Here is an 18492-nt window from a genome sequence, read left to right as displayed (position 1 = left end):
TATAAATATTGTTAGATGAGGTCTAACCTATCTATAGTTAGGAATAATTAAATGTCCAAACTAAAATAGCTTATAGAGAGTGAAGCTGTATTTTGAAATGAAGGGTTTTTTTTTTAATTAATAATCACAGTGTTTTATCATTTTAACACAAAATGAAGTGTGATAAATTCAGTGTGTTTTTTTTTTTAAGCCAGGTGGGATCAATAACACATCTATTATGTTACTAATTTTTTACTATTTTATTAATTTAATAAAAATAAAGTGTTCATTGTTATATCAAAGCAGTCTCATGTTTTCATGTACTAACTGGGCAATTGTCAACTAGGTTAAATGGTTAAAACTAAGGTAGTTGTCACAAATAATTAAAATTGTATAAAATCATATAACTACATTAAAAAGTGCACGTGATTCATAAACATGCTTTTTTTTAATATAGACAAATGGCAAAAAATATGCGAAAAAATACTCAACATCTCCAATAATCAAGGAAATGCAAGTAAACTCCTAATCAACTACCACCTTGTCCCTGACAGGACGACCATTAGTAATAAGGCAAAAAATGGTGGATGCTGGTGTGATAGCAGAGAGAAGGGAGTTCTTATACATTGTAAGTGGGACTATAAATTTGTACAGCCTCTATGAAAAACAGTATAGCAATTTCTCAAAGAAATAAATGTAGACTTACCATTTGACCCAGCAATCCCACTCCTGTGTATCTACACACGTACACACACACACACACACACAAAGTTATTTTATCAGTAAGAACCCTCCACTTGCGTATTTATTGCAGTGCAAGTCATACTATCTAAGATGTGGAATGAACCTAAGTGTGCATCATTTCATGAGTGGATTAACAAATATGGTATATATATTATGGGGATAGATAGATAGACGGATGGATGGATAGACAGATAATAGATACATAGGCTACTACAGAAATTTTGAGAGAAACTGTTATGATCCATCATTTCACTTCCAAGAAACACAGTTGGCAGTGCCCTTTCAAACCGTGCAAGTTTCAACCTCCTCGACTTATTTGTGCTGCTGACAGGGCTTCATTTGTTTTTGTGTGGATTTTACATTTCTTGATTTTTGTATATCTCAAAGCCTTGTAACGACCCATGTGTGTGTGTATATATATCCACCATGCATGCTGTTCATCCAGAAGAAGAAATAATTAATGTCCTTTGCAGCACTTTGTATGGAAATGGAAACCATTTTTCTAAGTGAAGTGTCCCAGGAAGGGAAAGACAAACATCAGGTGTGCTCTCCAATAATTTGGAAATGATCGCCGGACACACACAGGCATGGAGAGAAGTAAAAGTCCTTGGAACTCAAAAAGGGGGTAGGAGAGGGAAGGAGGGGTAAAATCTTATGTATCAGGTACAATCAACACTATTTGAGTGATAGGAACAGTAATAGTCCCAACTTCAGATTCCATTAACAAATGCTATCCATGTATAGAAGCATTCATACCCCTTAATTATTTGAAGGGAAAAAAATAATAATTACCTATTGTTTTAGTGCATATTATTCTGGTGATAGTTACTTAAAGCCCCGACTTCAGCATTATATAATTCATCCATGTAAGAAAAACACTTTTACTCTCTAAATCAATTGAAATTAAATTAATTAATCAATTACTTTTTAAAACTAATTATAATAACATTGACCATTGTTCATATACTTTACATCATATACTAATAATTCTCACAAAATCCATATGTATTGAAGTAATCATTTTAAATTAGATGAATTTGTGGCACACAAAGGTTAAAGTAAAAATTACTGGGGTAATTTAATTACTGGGGTCCAAGATATAAAGAGACTTTTTTTTCATTCAGTTTATATGTGCATCTACTTCTATGTCTATATCCATATTTATGTCTATGTATTTTTAGGAGAAGGGTCTTTGCCTGTAGTCCTAATTATTCTTCTATGGCTAATATCCAGAATCTATAAAGAACTCAAACAAGAAAAATAACCCTCAATAAAAAGTGGATAAAAGACATAAACAACTTTTCAAAATAAGATAGACAAATGGCCAAAAATCACATGAAAAAATGCTCAAAGTCACTAATCATCAAGAAAGTGCAAAGTAAAATCACAATGAGATATCACTTTTCTCAATGACCTTTAAAGTCCAAAACAAGATTCTTACCTGGCTGCAGAGAGAAAGGACTGCTTATACACTGTTGGTGGGACTGCAAAATAGTACAAACCATACGGAGACTCCTCAAAGAACTACAAGTAAACTACCATTTGATCCATCAATCCCACTACTGGATATCTACTCCAGGCACAGACTGACAAATATTGAATGATCTCCCTTATGCTTGGTATCTAAAAAAAAGTGGAATTCAGGGAAGCAGAGAACAGAGTGGTGTTTGCCTGGACTGAGGAATGAGGGATTAAGGAAATGTGGCTCAAAAAGTACTGTTTCAAATAAATAGAATTAATAAATTTGAGAGATGTATTGTACAGCATGGTGACTATAGTTAATAACCCTATATACTTGAGAATTGCTAAGAGAATACACTTTAAATGCTCTCAGCAGAAAAAAAAATAAGCATGTTTGTTGATGGATGATGTTTGCTAAACATATGTACAGCAATCATAAGGTTTTAGTCTCTTTGTGGGTTGCTATTAATGAATACCTGAAGCTGGGCATCTGGAAAGAAAAGAGGTTTGTTTCGATTTTTGAAGAGACGGGGGAGCGGAGGGCTCGTCTCATCCAGGGGCCCTGAACCAAGGAGCACGGAGTTTGAAAAGCCAGCAGCTCGGGGTTCGGTGGCACCCGCCCCATCGGCCGAAGTTGGGGGGGGTGGGGCGCCAAGCGCGCGGGGTGGGGGAGGTCCTGGTCTTTGGCTTCTCTACTCCGTCCTGTTTTAACAGCGAACATGTCGCGGCCTGTCAGGTCAGTGCGGAGTCCGAGGCCTGGAGCGGGTTGGAGGGGGTTGGGGGGTGAGCGGTGGGGGACAGAAGCCTAGAGTAGGCCCTCCTGAGTGCCACGCGCGGCCTCCTCCCTTTCCGGGCCCGGCGCGCCCTTGAGCGTGGGGGGCCTTGCTGGCGCGCGGGGGTGGCGGCTGCGCGCCCGTGCGCGCTTCCCTCCCCGCCCCGAGCTGCTGCAGGCTCCGGTCAGTTCTGCTGCCTCCCCCACCCGCCTCACTTGGAGCGGGCGGGGTGTCCCTGAACACCCTGGTCGCCGGAGGGGGAGGGGTGTGAAGTCAGCTCCCCCAAGCAGGCCCAACCTCCTCGGGGCCGGCCCTCGGAGCCCACAGGAGAGAGGCCGACTGCTGCTCCCCACCTTCCGCGGGGAGGGGCGGCAGCATTCGTACTGCCCGTTCCCCCGCGACTTGCGTGGCGGTGGGAGAACTCAGCCGTCTTTCTCGGGCCCATCGCGGTGTTACATGCGAGGGGGGAGGGCGGTTTTGCCACCCGGCCCCGCCTCTATCCTCCCGGGTCGCTGCAGGCCCCGGCTCCGGATCGGGCCGGGCGTGGGCGGGACCCGTTCTTTTCCCCTTGGGCTAAAGTGAGAGTTCGGGCTGGATCCTGGAAAATTAAGGACTGCTGCCTCTCCCTTACCTCGGAGTTTTGAGAGAATTAACCCCAAAGTTCGCTTTTTCTCTCCTGACTAGAAAATGTCCTTCTTCGGGGAAATGCCCGTACTCAGGGAGGCGCGGGTTAACAGCATGGCCCAAATCCCGTGTAGTCCTCCTTCCACTCTTACCGTGTACAGGTTTCGGGATATTTTTGTAACCCTCTCCTTCCCAAGTGACTTTAATAATAAAGAGACTAGGTTCTGTTGTTAAAAAAAAAAAGAAAGAAAGAAAGAAAAGAAGTTTGTTTCATTCCTTGTTCTCCAAGCTATTTAAGAGGCATGGAGCCAGCACCTGCTTTTGGTAAGGGCTTCAGATTTCGTCCACTCATGGCAGAAAATGATGGGGAGCTGGAGTATGCAGATATCACACGGAAAGACAGGAGGGAAGAGAGTGATGGTGCCAGACTCTGTTCATAAGCAGATGTCATGGGAGCCACTATGGTGAGAACTCCCTACTGGAGAGAATGGCACCCGGCCATTCATGAGAAATCTGTCCCTATGACCCAAATACCACCCTTGCAGCCCCACCTTCTACACTGAGAATCAAATTTCGACATGAGATTTGGAGTGTCAAATATCCAAACCATAGCAATTGTACAATATAAAGGATAAAATTATTTGTAAATTATGTCTCCACTCAATAGTAGGCTAAGTTAGGAAGTATATCTTCAAAAGTCAGATGGGAAAGGAGGTAATTGGGAAGAAAGTTTAAGTCTTGCTAAAAATCTATACTTTCTCATGCAATGATTATTAGGTGTTGAGAGATTTTTATTACATGAAAGAGTAATTGGATGCGTGTATATGTTATGAAAAGAATTTTCATTGTGGAGAACAAAGTATAGAAGAAAATATTTAAAGTCAGGGAATTTGATGACAAATACATCCTAGTAGTTTAAACCAGAGCCTTAAGAGACTGAATTTGGTGGTACTGTGAAGATTGAGAAAGACCAAAAAATTGGAAATATTTCAGAGATAAGATAGAGAAGATGTGAAAATTTATTAAATAAAGGAAAGAAGAGTTACAATCTGGAATATAAATTTTACAAATAAAGATGTCTCCACTTAAATACAATAATCAATACAGTGCATCTCAAAGTAACTGCAGTTATTTCCCAAGTATTAGGAAAATAAGTCAAAATAACTACAAAAGGACAGGTTGCAATAGCGTATGAATAAAATGAAAGAGTGCCCTGATTCCTATTGGCTTCGATTAGGTCCTTGTTCTTGGTGTAGTTGATAAAGTTACAGAAAAAAATACATTGACCCAGGAATTTTATTAATGACATAGTACTGAGCACAGCATAGCATTATCCATTCTATAGATTAAATGAATGGAACAGGGCCTATAAATCTATGTCACCTTAAAATCCTGGGCCTGCTCTGATGTACAACTATGTCATCATGTACAATTCAATAGATGTCATTTGAGAGGATTTTGTTCATCTGGGATATGGAATTAGCTGGGAGAAAAATTTTTGTTGAAACTTTTTCAGTTGCTTTGGTCAGTCTCTTTGACAGTTTATTGAAAAATGTAGGTGTTATTGTCTAAATGTTGCTGTGAATATATGTTGTTGACATGATTAGCATTTATAATCATCTTGCTTTAAATAAAATAGATTACCCTTCACAGTGTGGGTGAGCTTCATCCAATCAGTTGAAGGCCTTAAAGAGCAAAAATTAAAGTTTACTAGAGCAGAAGGAATTCTGCTCCTGTCTCAGACAGGCTGCTGTCTGCCTGCCATTATTGGACTTGCCTATAGCTTCCACAATCCTATGAGCCAGTACTTTAAAATTAAGCAATCTCTCTCTCTCCCGCCCACCCCCCACACACATACACGCACAGTTTGTTGTGGCTCTGTGGAGAATGCTGATATAATCATATGAAGATACTTTCTATATAAAATCTGTATGCAAAATAATATTATGTAACTTTCCTTGATAGGACAAATAATACTAATAAATAAATACAAAAAGATTTAAAAATATAAATATGGATTATTAAACTTTTTGTATCTGACATAAAATGATCATACCCTTTTTAATGTATTTTCTCATTTACATGGTTTAATATAATAAATTGATATAAGCAATAAGCTCATTTCTTTTCTTCATTCTTTTCTGTAAAGTTACAGGGACACCCAACGGAAATAACAGTAGCTCTATGGCTTTTAAATATAATTCATCATTTAAGCACTATGTTCTTTTCATCTTTAAAATGAGAGAGTGTATACTGGATGAGTCCTACTTTCTGTTAATTTTTCACTTATTCATATTGAGCTCTGCCACTGAAGTTGAATATATATGAATTCTTACTTCATGTATACCTGAAAAAATGTATTTAATTCCCCAGAGAAATAACTTTCATAGAGTAAGCAATTAAATTTTACTTTGAAGTCAAGGTAGAAATATTTTAAAAATAATATATGAATATCAATTCATAAATCTCCAGTAACATGTTTCCCTTTATTCCATTTTCATTACTTGAATGAAATGAGTTTCATTTCTTGAATGGAAACCATGGGAAGTTATTTAAGAAATCTTCATTCATACTTATTCTGTATCAAGAAAGATAAATTCAATAAAAGTAGCCAGAATTAATTTTTAATTTTGTTTCTAATTGAGAATCAAATATCAATGCTATGTTCTTTAAATGTAAAATTTTTTCTTTTTTGTTTTATTTTAAGCAACATTATTAAACCTTTCATCTCTAAGTGCTATATATGTTTAGAATAAAAGATCCTAAAATATTAATAAGATAAAAATTAAAATGATAATCCATTTACGTTATCAAAGATTCACATAGTTTTATTACAAGTTACTAATTGGAGAAAACAGTACTGCGTGTTAAAAGAAGCATTATATTTTGAATCTGCTTTTAATGGCCATTATACCAATGGTCTATCATATTTTCATTATAAACCCAATAAGTGACATGCGTATGATTGATTTTAACCATCTCCTTTGAAGCTGATTAAACCGGTAAAAAGCTATCACCAGATGCATGCAAAATCTTTTCTTCCCCTTCAGGAACATTAGTTGAAGACCAAAAAAAAAAAAAAAAAACGAAAAAAAAATATTCACTATTATGAGTTAGTGATTTTCTAGAGATTTAAAAATAAAAATAGAAAATGTTCTTAAAAGCATGACTTTCCTGATGTTTGTTAAGTTCGGTGACCTCGTTATAAAATGCCATTGAGAATAAACTGTGCCCGGTTCCAGAAAGGTTCTCTCTGTACAGACTTTGTCCTGTAGACAGGTCACAAACAGAAGACTGTGCTTCTCTGTCTTGAGAAGTTATAGAATCATTGAAACTATGCAATTATATTGTCAGTCAAAAAATAAATAAATAAACATTCAAAACTCTAACTGTAAAAGGCATAATAAAGACTGTTGTTTTGATAGAAGTGTTATTTAAGAAAAAGGAGAAAAACTTGAAAAATATTCTAAAGTCTTGTACTTTGAAATAAAAGTCTCTTTTAAGGAAGGTATATATTTATTTTCATAGATTCTATTTTTTAAAAAGTAACTATGTGCTGCACTAGATCTTCAAATATACTGAATATTGAAGTCTCCTTTTATAAATTATCATAAATTATATAGCATTTATGATTATTATTTTATTTAATATAAATTATTCTGAAGTCAATAGTACAAAACATGAAAAATATCAGCTATTAAGGAATGGCAGTGAAATATTTATAATGTCAAGTCCAAGTGAATACTCAGGGAGATTGAATTCACTAAAAATTATCTTCTGCATACTTATTAGGGATTGTCATATTTTTAAGTAACCTGTTTGAGTTATTTTCCACCAATAGATGAAGTAGAATTTTAGTCTATTATTTTCTATGTAAAGTATCATTAATATTTTCATCAAATAAATAATTATATGATGACAGTGATGGATCTAACAAGTGAAGTTTCAAACCAAGAGGCTCAAGAAACATTAAGAAGGACAGCCACACTGAACGGGTGCATAGTACACATTGAGAACCACACCTTTGTTGAGACTTTTGTAAGAGACAAAAGACGGGGCAACTCAAATGAGACTCTATTTCTTTAAATTATAGTTTTACCATTTATTGGATATTTGACATTGGGAAATTACAAAATTTTTGAAATAGTAATATTTTCACCAGCAGTGAATTTGCTAAATACACTATTATAATTAGAGGGTAATGAAATAATTCTGTTATCAAATTTTAGTTCCATTCTGGAAACTTAATACATATTCAGTAAACGCTAGCTGTAATTAAAACTCGTGAAATTTTTAAACGTCCATTCTTTGCATTTGTAGTGCTAACATTTGTCCCATTTTATAGATGTGAACAAGGAGAGGATAAGTAATTTGTAGGAAATCATGACGTAGGAGAGCTTTTAGGAATCTGATCAGGAATGGGAGAAATGTTTTAAAAGAGAACAATAGAATGTCAAACATCTTATAAGCCAGAAACATATAACTACAAAATATAAAACAATCTGACTTACAATCATTTTTGGGTGATACTTAAGCCAAGAAACAAATGGCAATAACCTTAACACAGTTTTGTAAGGTCAACATAAAAGGGACACAACATTTAACTACATGAAAATAAATAATTGGATTTTGTTCTACAATATGAACTAGATTATGTTTAAAAACTTGAAAAAACACAATAAAAATATGAATGAGAAAATTAAATAATCACTTCTTTCATCAAAGATTAAAACTACTAATATCTTCTTATACATACCAATCCTGTGTTTGCTTTATTTTTCCTTTTTTTGCTAAATAATGTATTACAAACATTGCTGGACAATGATTTTCTTATTTCTCGGACCACATTCTAAGAAGCTTAGTATTATTATAAATATTTTAAAACTCACAACAATAACAATCATATAGCAAAGGAATTATACTTAATGTTAATGATTCTATGGGTTAAATGGAATTATACTTAATGTCAATGATTCCATGGGTTAAATGGTAGCTCATTGTTATTTAATCTAATTTTGTGCTTCTTAGATTATTAGCAAGACTGGACATTTTTCTTATTTATTAGCCATTGATGTCCCTTATCTTGTGGATAGCCTGTCCAGATGTTTTAGTTCCAATGAAATTCAAATAATTACCTGTTACACTCTCAATTTCCAAGGAAATAAATATAGCTATATGTTTGAACAAACTTAATTTAAAATGGGTTGCATTTTCTTATTATAAAAATAACTGATTTTCTCTGTAGAAATTAAAAGATATAAAACAGAGTAAAAGACAGTAAAAAAAAGAGACATATCATCTATCATTGTATGGTTTTGATAAAGTAAAAGATGTATAATGGTTAAAATGTTGTTATAAACACCTTTTTTGTGTTTTACATATACACATATAAATGCACATTTCTGTTTCTCTGAGAAAAAAGTACACCAACAGATTAAAGAAATACAAATAATCTCTTATACATTCCACACACAAATTCTTCAAAGCAAACTTTTAAAATTAGGTTATAGTACTTAATCTATTAAACTCTTCCAAATGTTGAATTAACCTCCTGTATGGTCATACCACGTTTTGTTTATTACATACATGTTAATGGAAAATTGGTCCTGACTTTTGAAATCTATAATTTCAATTTTGAAATGTATCTTAAGAAAAATAATAGATATGGAGATAAAGTTTTGTAAGTACAGGCATCGAAAAGACTTTTAACAGGTTTCTATTGTCTACTGTGTGCCAAGGGCTGTTAGCCACTAAATTGCAACAGTTAATGACACTGACAAAATTTCTAACTCTACCAAGACTACCCTCTAGTGGGAATGACCATCAATAACAACAAAAAAATGTAAACATACACACATATATGCATATATACTTACGTTGATTACTGCTTTGCACATGACATCTATATTACATATGCAAATATATAAATATGTTCTCTAAGTTACAATGAATCAATAACGTGGATGAATCTCAAGATTATTATGCCAAGTGAAGAAAGCCTTGAAAGAAAAGCCTGAAATGAAAATGTTCAGTATGGTACCATTCTTGTAAAATTATGCACAATATAATTTAATTTATAGAGATACAGAATAAATTTTAAGTTGCCTTCAGCTGGAAGCAAAAGAATAGACGAATTTCTAAGTTATACAAGGAAACTCTACAATTGTTGTTTCCCAGTACAGTAATGGACACCTTCTGGGTAATTTTCATTATTTTAATTTTTGTTTCTAATGGCTATTGATGAGACAGAAAATATTGTCTGTTTTTTGCGCATTATCCATAAGTTATCTTTTACCACTTGTTTTTTCATTTTTTCCAGTAGAGTGTTTTCTTTTCCTTATTGATTTGTAAAGACATCCTCGGATTAAAAAATATATATACTACACATACACATATATATCTGTAAAGTATATTATAAATATTTTCTAAATTATTTTTTACTGTTTAATTATTTTAAGTCTTATTAATATAAAGATATTTTACATTTATAAGTAATTCAATTTAATTTATTCATACTTTCAGTAAATTATTTATGAAATACTTGTTAATACTGAATGAATACATCATTACATTTATTTTAGAATATGAATTTCAAATGTGATTACTTAGACACTTAGAAAAGAACAGTGATTCTAATTATAGGATATGTTCTATTTTTGTTCTTTTTTTTATACACAAAATTTCTATAGTGTTATATTTGAGGGGTATTAGAAAAAAACATGAAGTTTATCATACATTTCAAATTTCAAGCACTGAAATTAATCACAGTAGTTGTCAATCATTTTATAATTTTTAAACAAGCATTTTTATTATTGCACCTTTTGTTAAAGTAACAGTTGTAATCATCCTATTGTCTTGCCTAAGAATTTTCACATTTATCTTTAAAATTGCACTAAGACTTTTATAAACCATGAAAATATATAATGGAATCCTAGCAGTCAGTAGCTTCAGAGACCATTTTGAATTTTTTTGGAAATGTCAGAGTGTACCCAGAATTGTGAGTAGTTGCATTGCCTTTGGAATGCTCACTTGCCTATGAATGAGAAAATTTGTAAGTAATTGAACGATCATCTCTCCCTAAATTACCACCATGTTCCACCAGCTGAGTTACCAGGCACAATCAATTTGTAGCTGAGATATTGTTCTTGGATTTCCAGCAAATACAGATGGCAATGTTTGAACAAATTCACCAAATTATAAAGAGAACATCTTATAATTTCATTCACCGCTTGTCAATCAATGGCAATTATATACTCATTCAAATTTCAAATTTTATCATTATTTTATGATGTTAAAAGAAAACAAATGAATTGCAGTTTAGGATGTTAAGTCAAAGATAGGAAGAATGAGGTCAAGTTTGGCTAGATGTCAAATTAGACACCATTGCAAATGAGAGCTAGATGCAAAAATACCATGGGCACAATAATCAATAATGGCCCAGTCTAAAATAATTAATGTGAATCAGTTGTGCCTTCTTGATTAACTCTCATTATTTTTCTTTTTATAGCTTAAAAAATGTGTTCACTTTTCCATATCTATAAATTATTGTAGCATGTGGTACTAAACTGTTACAGGTATAAATAACCTTCAATTTGAAAAAAACATACTTTTTATTCAAACATGAAGCTATATTTTCTTGTGTAACAGGTTAATTCTACAACTTACTCCCCATGGTACATTCCACCTATTTAGCTTTTTTTCTGAAGACATTATCATGTACTTCCCAACACACACACACATGCACACACACAAAAACATAGAAAATGTTAGTGGAGAATGTTGTTTCCATCTATTAAAAATGATGAGTTAACTTATGGACAGAGTCAGATCTATAATCGATAAGAAGCTATTTTTATATGGACACTTTGGTGAAGGATTGACAGATGGAGCATCGAAAATCAGATGAGGTAAAATTGTTATTCCTCATAAAATATTGGTATCAATAGCTTACATAAAAGTACACAAATATAGATTCTAATTTTATTTATTTATTTATTTTTTGGTTTTTGGCTGGGGCTGGGTTTGAACCTGCCACCTCCGGTATATGGGACTGGCGCCCTACTTCTTGAGCCACAGGCACCGCTGATTCTAATTTTATTAAATGACAGACATGTTTTAAAAAGTTGTATATTCATTTATTCATTCAGAACATGTATTTTTAAAATCTGGTTGCTCTTAACGTGTTAGCTCATATGTCTGCACTTTACAGTATATGACAGCTGCTAGCCACATGAGGAAGCATTTAAAATACACCCCAAACACAGTTATATTTAATTTCAAGTAATTATTTAAATGATTATAATATTTTATTGGAAAGCTTATAAGTATGTTTGTGATACCATGAGTATATAAGTCTAATTTTTGAATTAAATTTTGCGAAGTCTAAATGAAGGTCAATTGTTCCTTTATGAGAATTTAACATCTTTATTGAGATGTGCTGTTAAGTGTAAAATGCACACTGTATCTCAAAGATTAAGTTCAAAAAATAATGAAAACATTTCAATAATAATTTTATAATGATTATGTACTATGTATTAAATCATAATTTAGATTTAAAGTTTAGCATGCTTAAAATTAGTTTTCTTGTTTTCCTTTTGCATTTTAATATAGATATGAAAAATTGTAAAAGTAAGGTATTAAGAGTTAATGTTGGTAAAGTACTAACAATTCCAATCGTATAGTTAAATCATTAATATTCATGAATTTCATAAGTATCCATTATTCTGACCTAACCTGGGGTCTGGATTTATTTTTTATAAAGCCTTTAAATAAGAGCAAGAATCTTTTATCAAAATGTATATCCAGAACTAACATAGTGGTGTTTGGAAACTCAGTTAAGGGAGTGGTGCTAAGTGTATTTCATGCATTGTTTTACTCAATTCTTACAACTCCATGAGCTGTATGTCATTACTGTACTTTAATACTCAGAGAAAGCAATTATCGTGTCCAAGAGGCACAGGTGTAGGCATTCAACAAATATCTTTTAAGTATCTCCCTTGTGCTTGGGCTGTCAAAAGCACATAAAAATTGCCAATGAACAAATATCACGAAGGTCTCTATCCTTCTGAAGTTTTATTTTACAGATAAGAATTAAGAATCTAAAGCTAGTTGTGACTTATAATTTTCTGCCTTCCCTGAATAATGCTACTCATGATAGTTTTGTGTTTGGGGATTAGTTATTTAATCTCCATGACCTTTATCAACTTAACCTCTAAATAAGGATTAAGAACAAACGTAATATTGAAACCAATATATTAATGCAGAATTTGGATTTGGAGTAAAATAGCACATGTAAACATTGCTTTATTAGCCTATCACTCACATGTTTACATTTTTAAGTATTCATGTTATTTGAGAACAATTGCCAAAGCATAGTTTATTATATACTGACATTCAACTAGTCTGATATTATTTTACTACAAAGCATATTATATGGTGTTGTTAAGTTAGTTCAATAAGTTTCTTTGAATGGATTCTCTTTCATTTTGTAACTTTGACATTAAGTATTGTTTTAATTTTGTCCCAAATGTATTTGTTCAAGGCGCAGAGCTCTTGAGGCCTTTCACTTAAGACATAAAATTTTCCTAAATAAAATTTTATGGTATTGCAGGATGTCAGAATTAGACCACCATGAACAGTATATAAATAATGCTACAAAGTAATATTCATTTAATTTAAAACTTTTAAAGTAAAAATTCAACAAATTTATTCAAATTATATTTTAATTTTTTACATTATTTTACAATTTGAAAATTGTAAACATTACCAAAGTTTGATGTATTTAAACACTTATTCCAGTGTATAAGGATAGTCGCATCAAAACAGATGGACTTGTAAGAACACTTCCATAATATAAACCGTCAAGTTTTCATTTTGTGAAGTGTGAGGATACAGAACAAACCATAAATTTTTCCTATGAAAAATAATATGAAAAGTAGCATAAATTTTAATGGCTTAATGTATGAAAATTTTATCAGAAATGTCTAAGATTTTTTATTTTCATTAGGCACGTCAAAAGTATTTTAATTGATTTGCTCTCACATATAATGAATGCAAAAAAGTCCTTTGGATTTCTACTAAATCAGACATCAAACAAAAGTATGTTGATATCTTCAAAAGCCTGAGGCAGTCTAATTAATTTTTAAAATCTGCTTCATTTTTAAAAATATACATTTGTCCTACTCAAATACATGCATATTCAAAGTTATAAAATTGAATTTTCTGCCTTTAGCCCTATTTTAAGAAGTAATAATACTCATGAATACCAAGAACAAATATTCTTAGGGAATTTTAAATTAATAATACTTAGAATAACTGTTTAATAAAATGATTGTATTCTTCCAAAGGACTTCATGTTTTTTTGTTTGTTTGTTTGCAGTTTTTGGCTGAGGCTGGATTTGAACCCATCACCTCCTGCATATGGGGCCTGCACCCTACTCCTTTGAGCTACAGGCACTGCCCCAAGACTTCATGTTTTTAACCAAACAGCTCATAATGGGCTTAACATTAAGTATAAAATGACTTCTCAGGAAGTTCACAACTAAAAACTAATAACGGCATTTAAATTTGGAAAATCAACTCGACATTTAAAAAACAAATTTTTGAAGAACTTGCCAACATAATTTGAATATGTGATGAATGTTTTCTTAATTAAAAAAATTAGTTATGGCCTACTTATTTATTTAAACATTATGTAATGATGAGAATTCAGCTATTCTAATGAAGTAGAAAATAAACTTGGGTAAATGGATTCATAAAACCTTCCATAAATGATATTATAAAAGAAACAATTCAAAAGCTAAAGACATTTGTTTTTCTATTAATTGAGTTCCCTCTTTGATTTAGCCTAATGCTATTTGACCAAAAGAAACAAATGAGTGTTTGGTTGTGGGGAATTGAAGTTAGGGGCTACTGAGAAATCTTATCACTTCAGAAATGACATGTGATAACTTTATTAAATATGAAGAAATAAGTCAAAAAGAATGTCTTTAAGGGCTTTGATATTTTATTGAAACTGATGGTTTTTCTTAAGAAAAAAATGGGTTATAGCAGTGAGTCACTGAAAATTGTTGCACATTATTTTTTATTTTAACTTCCATAAAGGCTTATTTTTCATAAAATTTTGTCCTGATATTGAAAAATTTTGTTAACATATTCATAATTTTTTTAATACAATAATATTATGTGTCTATAAGCTTCTTTTTATATATTGCTGTGAGGTGTACTCTGGGTATTCATGCAGTTCATTGTATGTACTAAGCCTTAGTACACAAGCTAATATGATAAATAAAATATTGAAAAGGCTAAGGAAAAAAAGAATAAAAGGAAAACTTTCTTGTGTTCTAGAGCGAGTCATTTGCTTTCATTCAAAACATATCAGAAACAACTACCTATAAAATTCACATGATTGTATTACAAATGAAAGCTGATTTTCTTAGAAGAAAATTGATTGTCTTAGTAGCTCCTAAAATCAGTGTCTAACTCTGATAAACGCATACTGAATGGTGAAAATAGGCATTTGAGGGTAGCATGCTCACATAATTTCTACAACAACTGGATTAATTTTTATGAGTTTAAATATTATTCCTTTAAAGTTTTCCCTTATGACAAAGACAAAACATAAGTGGAGATACTCATTTGTTGACCAGAATGATGTTAAATTGTAGCCAAAATTCTCTGAGATATGATATTAAATTGCCTTTCTTTGTGTAAAGATAAATATTCAATGAATCACAGAATTAGAGATGTTTCACAAAGAGTTCTGAATTATTCCCAGTCCATATAGAAAAATCATTAAAACAAACCATAGCATGACCCTGTGTGCATCTCTGATAGATGCTATAATTAATAATAAAAATGTAATAATATTCGTATTATATGGATTATATGAATGGATTCCAGGAAAAATGAAATAAAAAGCAAAACATTGTATTCGTGAATATTTGGGTAGGCATGAGACAAAAAAAACTGAGAACAGAAGAAAAAATAATAAAAAAAAAAATAAAAAAATAAAAAGTAGTTGATTTTTAGAATCCATATTATTCTTGTCAAAAAATAATATTTAGAAATATTTAATACTTAGTCATCTTTCTCTACCTAATAAAGAATAAAACTAATCAACTTTTGATGTTAAAGGGGAAGTACTACAAAGTCCATGATCAATATCACTTTCATATTTAGCATTTTTTAATTGTCTTTTTTCTTTGTTTTTGCTTTTCTTTTAAAATTTTTCTGTTTGTAGCCCTTTTCTAATGTCCCGACTTGTCAATTTGATTACATAATTTTAAAAAATTAAACCTTCTCTTATGTTTTTTAAAAAAAAAAAAAAAAAAAGAAAAAATAATAAGAATTAAATGCAACATAAATTCCAAGCGATAATGAGATGTTTATTAGGATTCAAAAGTTTACTTACAAATGGACCACATTGGTATGCAAGAAAATTAAAGGGGGTCACCGGTAATATGATCACTTCTAAATGAGGAAGAAGCCTAGGGGTTAAATGAGTTGCAGAGCTGACTATCCATGAGTCTGAGTCGGGGAGCAGCACGGACAGAAGTAACCAGTCTTTCCTCATCAAGCACTAGCATGTTAACAGGAAGAGACCTTAACATCCTTCCTGTTAGCATGCCAGTACTTGAGTCTAGAGGGTACTCTAGATGCTGTAAAGATCTCTTAAAGCTTTGAGCTTCCTTTGCCTGGTGAGAATACTGAGGAAGTGTTTTGACCCATAGAGCCTGTGAAACTTTTGCTTCATAAAATAGAATATACCATATGTTACAGTGTTGTTATTTAGCAATAGAGCCCTAGGCATGACCATACAACATACTGCATTCAGGCTGTGTCTGAAGGAAGCAAGCAAATAAGTAAATAAATCAGTTATCAGGTTTCTGCTTTTATTTTATTTAACCAAAATTTTTTAAAGCTTTCTTTTTCTTTTCTTTTTTTTTCTATTTTAGTGGAGGATGAGTTGGCCAAACATAGTGCCTCATGTCTGTTATCCTAGAGCTCTGGGAGTCAGAGGCAGTGGATTGCTTGAGCTCAGGAGTGCAAGACCAGCCTGAGCAAGAGCAAGATCCCTAAAAATAGCCACGCATTGTTGTGGGCACCTGTAGTCCCAGCTACTCAGGCAGTTGAGGCAAGAGGATCACTTGAGCCCAAGAGTTGGAGGTTGCCGTGAGCTATGATGTCATGCACTGTACACTCTACCCAGGGCAACAGAGTGAGACTTCATCCCCAAAACATAACAAAACAAAACAAAATAAAATAAGTAATAAGACTTTACTTATCTATTCATAGTCAACCTAAAACTTATGTTAGTTTTAAAAGGGGAACAAATAAAGATACCTAGGAGGTGAAGTCTTATTTATCATTCCAGATCCATTTAAAATCTTTGTAATTTAAGAAAAAAATGGATTACAGTATATATGAAAATTGAAAAAAGGTCTTAAATTTTTTAGTTAATATTATTAGGAAATAAACTCATCAACTTTCAGCTAAATGAAATTTTTTAATTTCAATTCTTTGTGTTGATAAAAGGAAAACAATGTATTCAAAACCGACAAGGAAAGAAAAAGGCACTCTGATTTAGAGTTACTACATTATGAGTATAATTCAGAAATTGATCAGAAATCATGTACTTAAAAATGGATAAAATAGGTCTGATAAAGCTTATAGACAATGCCTTTTTTTAAGGAGCTGAATAACTGAATTTGAGTATGTTCCCCCCAAATTCTTCAAAGCAAACTCTTAAGATTAGGTTTTATTACTTAATCTATTTAAACTCTTGCAAATGTTATGTAAACCTCCTGTATGGGGGTAAGGGTCACAGTGTATGGCACAGCTCTTGAGGGAGAGACACAATTATAAGTGGAACTTTATAATCAGTGTAATCTTTTTTGTACCCTTGATGAATCACAAACAATAAAACACAAATATGAAAAAAAAATGATTGAGTACTAAATTCTAATAAACAATAAAATAAAAGTTGACTTGTAATTGAAAGTTGACCATAAAAAGAATTTATCTTTACAGTTTCCAGAACCATCTTTGAAATGTAAACATTAATATCATTAATACATAATGGTCTTTAGTAACCGTTTCTTTGTTCTGGAAGAATTTATAGAAAAACATTTAATGTATTCTATCCAAAACCTTGAACTGTCGAGAAGTATGGTCTCCAATATGTCATACTTGGTCTGAAATCTTTGAGCCTATTTTTCTTTGTTATTTGCTTCTTTTTATATATATTTGTGTGCTTCTTCTTTAGGAGTATTTTATTTTACCTTATTCCTAATATTTTTCCATCCTACATATTGCTAGCAAAAGATAAACAATAGCATTTATAGTAATGATAATTAGAAAGTCCAGGATCAAAATATTGGTTAAAAAATATAATTCTATCAAAAGATATAACCGTTTCCTCTGCACCAAGAAACAAAGTAATTTCTGTGTTGAAAATAGAAATATTAAATATTTTGAGTATTTGAGTATTAAATATTTTGAATATTGACTATTTGAATATTTTGAGCCTTTTCAATTTTACCTACTTTTGTTGACATCTTGTTAATACCTATTAAATAGAAACTACTTTAAGTATAGAACATATTTCTTAATACCCTTTACATTACTATTGCTGATGACAATATAATTTATTGCCTCTGGGAATCAACAGTATTTGAAAATGCCAAATGTAAAATGGGTTTTGACTGCCCCTCTCTGGTTATTGTCTCTTCTGTCATTTCTAAATCAAGATCTATCTGTTAGTTTGCATTTAATATGCATTAGAATTCAGGTTGGCATTTGGGACCTTCCTGGAAGCACTGACTGTTCTCTCTCTTCATTCTATCTTATGTCTTTACAGCTAAGATGTTTACTGATTTGGAGGCACCCTAGGTTCAATAAAAATGTTATG

General features: G+C 32.3%; 1 long non-coding RNA gene across 1 annotated transcript in view; it reads left to right on the top strand.

Annotated features, from left to right (window-relative positions):
• The first annotated feature begins 2856 nt into the window (after window positions 1-2856).
• Window positions 2857-18492, top strand: part of LOC128579134 (uncharacterized) — a 34128-nt gene continuing 18492 nt past the window's right edge. The window contains exon 1 of the long non-coding RNA XR_008378056.1: window positions 2857-2920. This is a non-coding gene — a long non-coding RNA (uncharacterized LOC128579134). The remainder of the gene's footprint in view (window positions 2921-18492) is intronic.

Source organism: Nycticebus coucang, chromosome Y, assembly GCF_027406575.1.
Source record: "Nycticebus coucang isolate mNycCou1 chromosome Y, mNycCou1.pri, whole genome shotgun sequence".
Taxonomy (NCBI): Eukaryota; Metazoa; Chordata; class Mammalia; order Primates; family Lorisidae; genus Nycticebus; species Nycticebus coucang.
The sequence above is the reverse complement of the archived record's forward strand: the minus strand, read 5'-3'. Positions and strand labels throughout refer to the sequence as shown.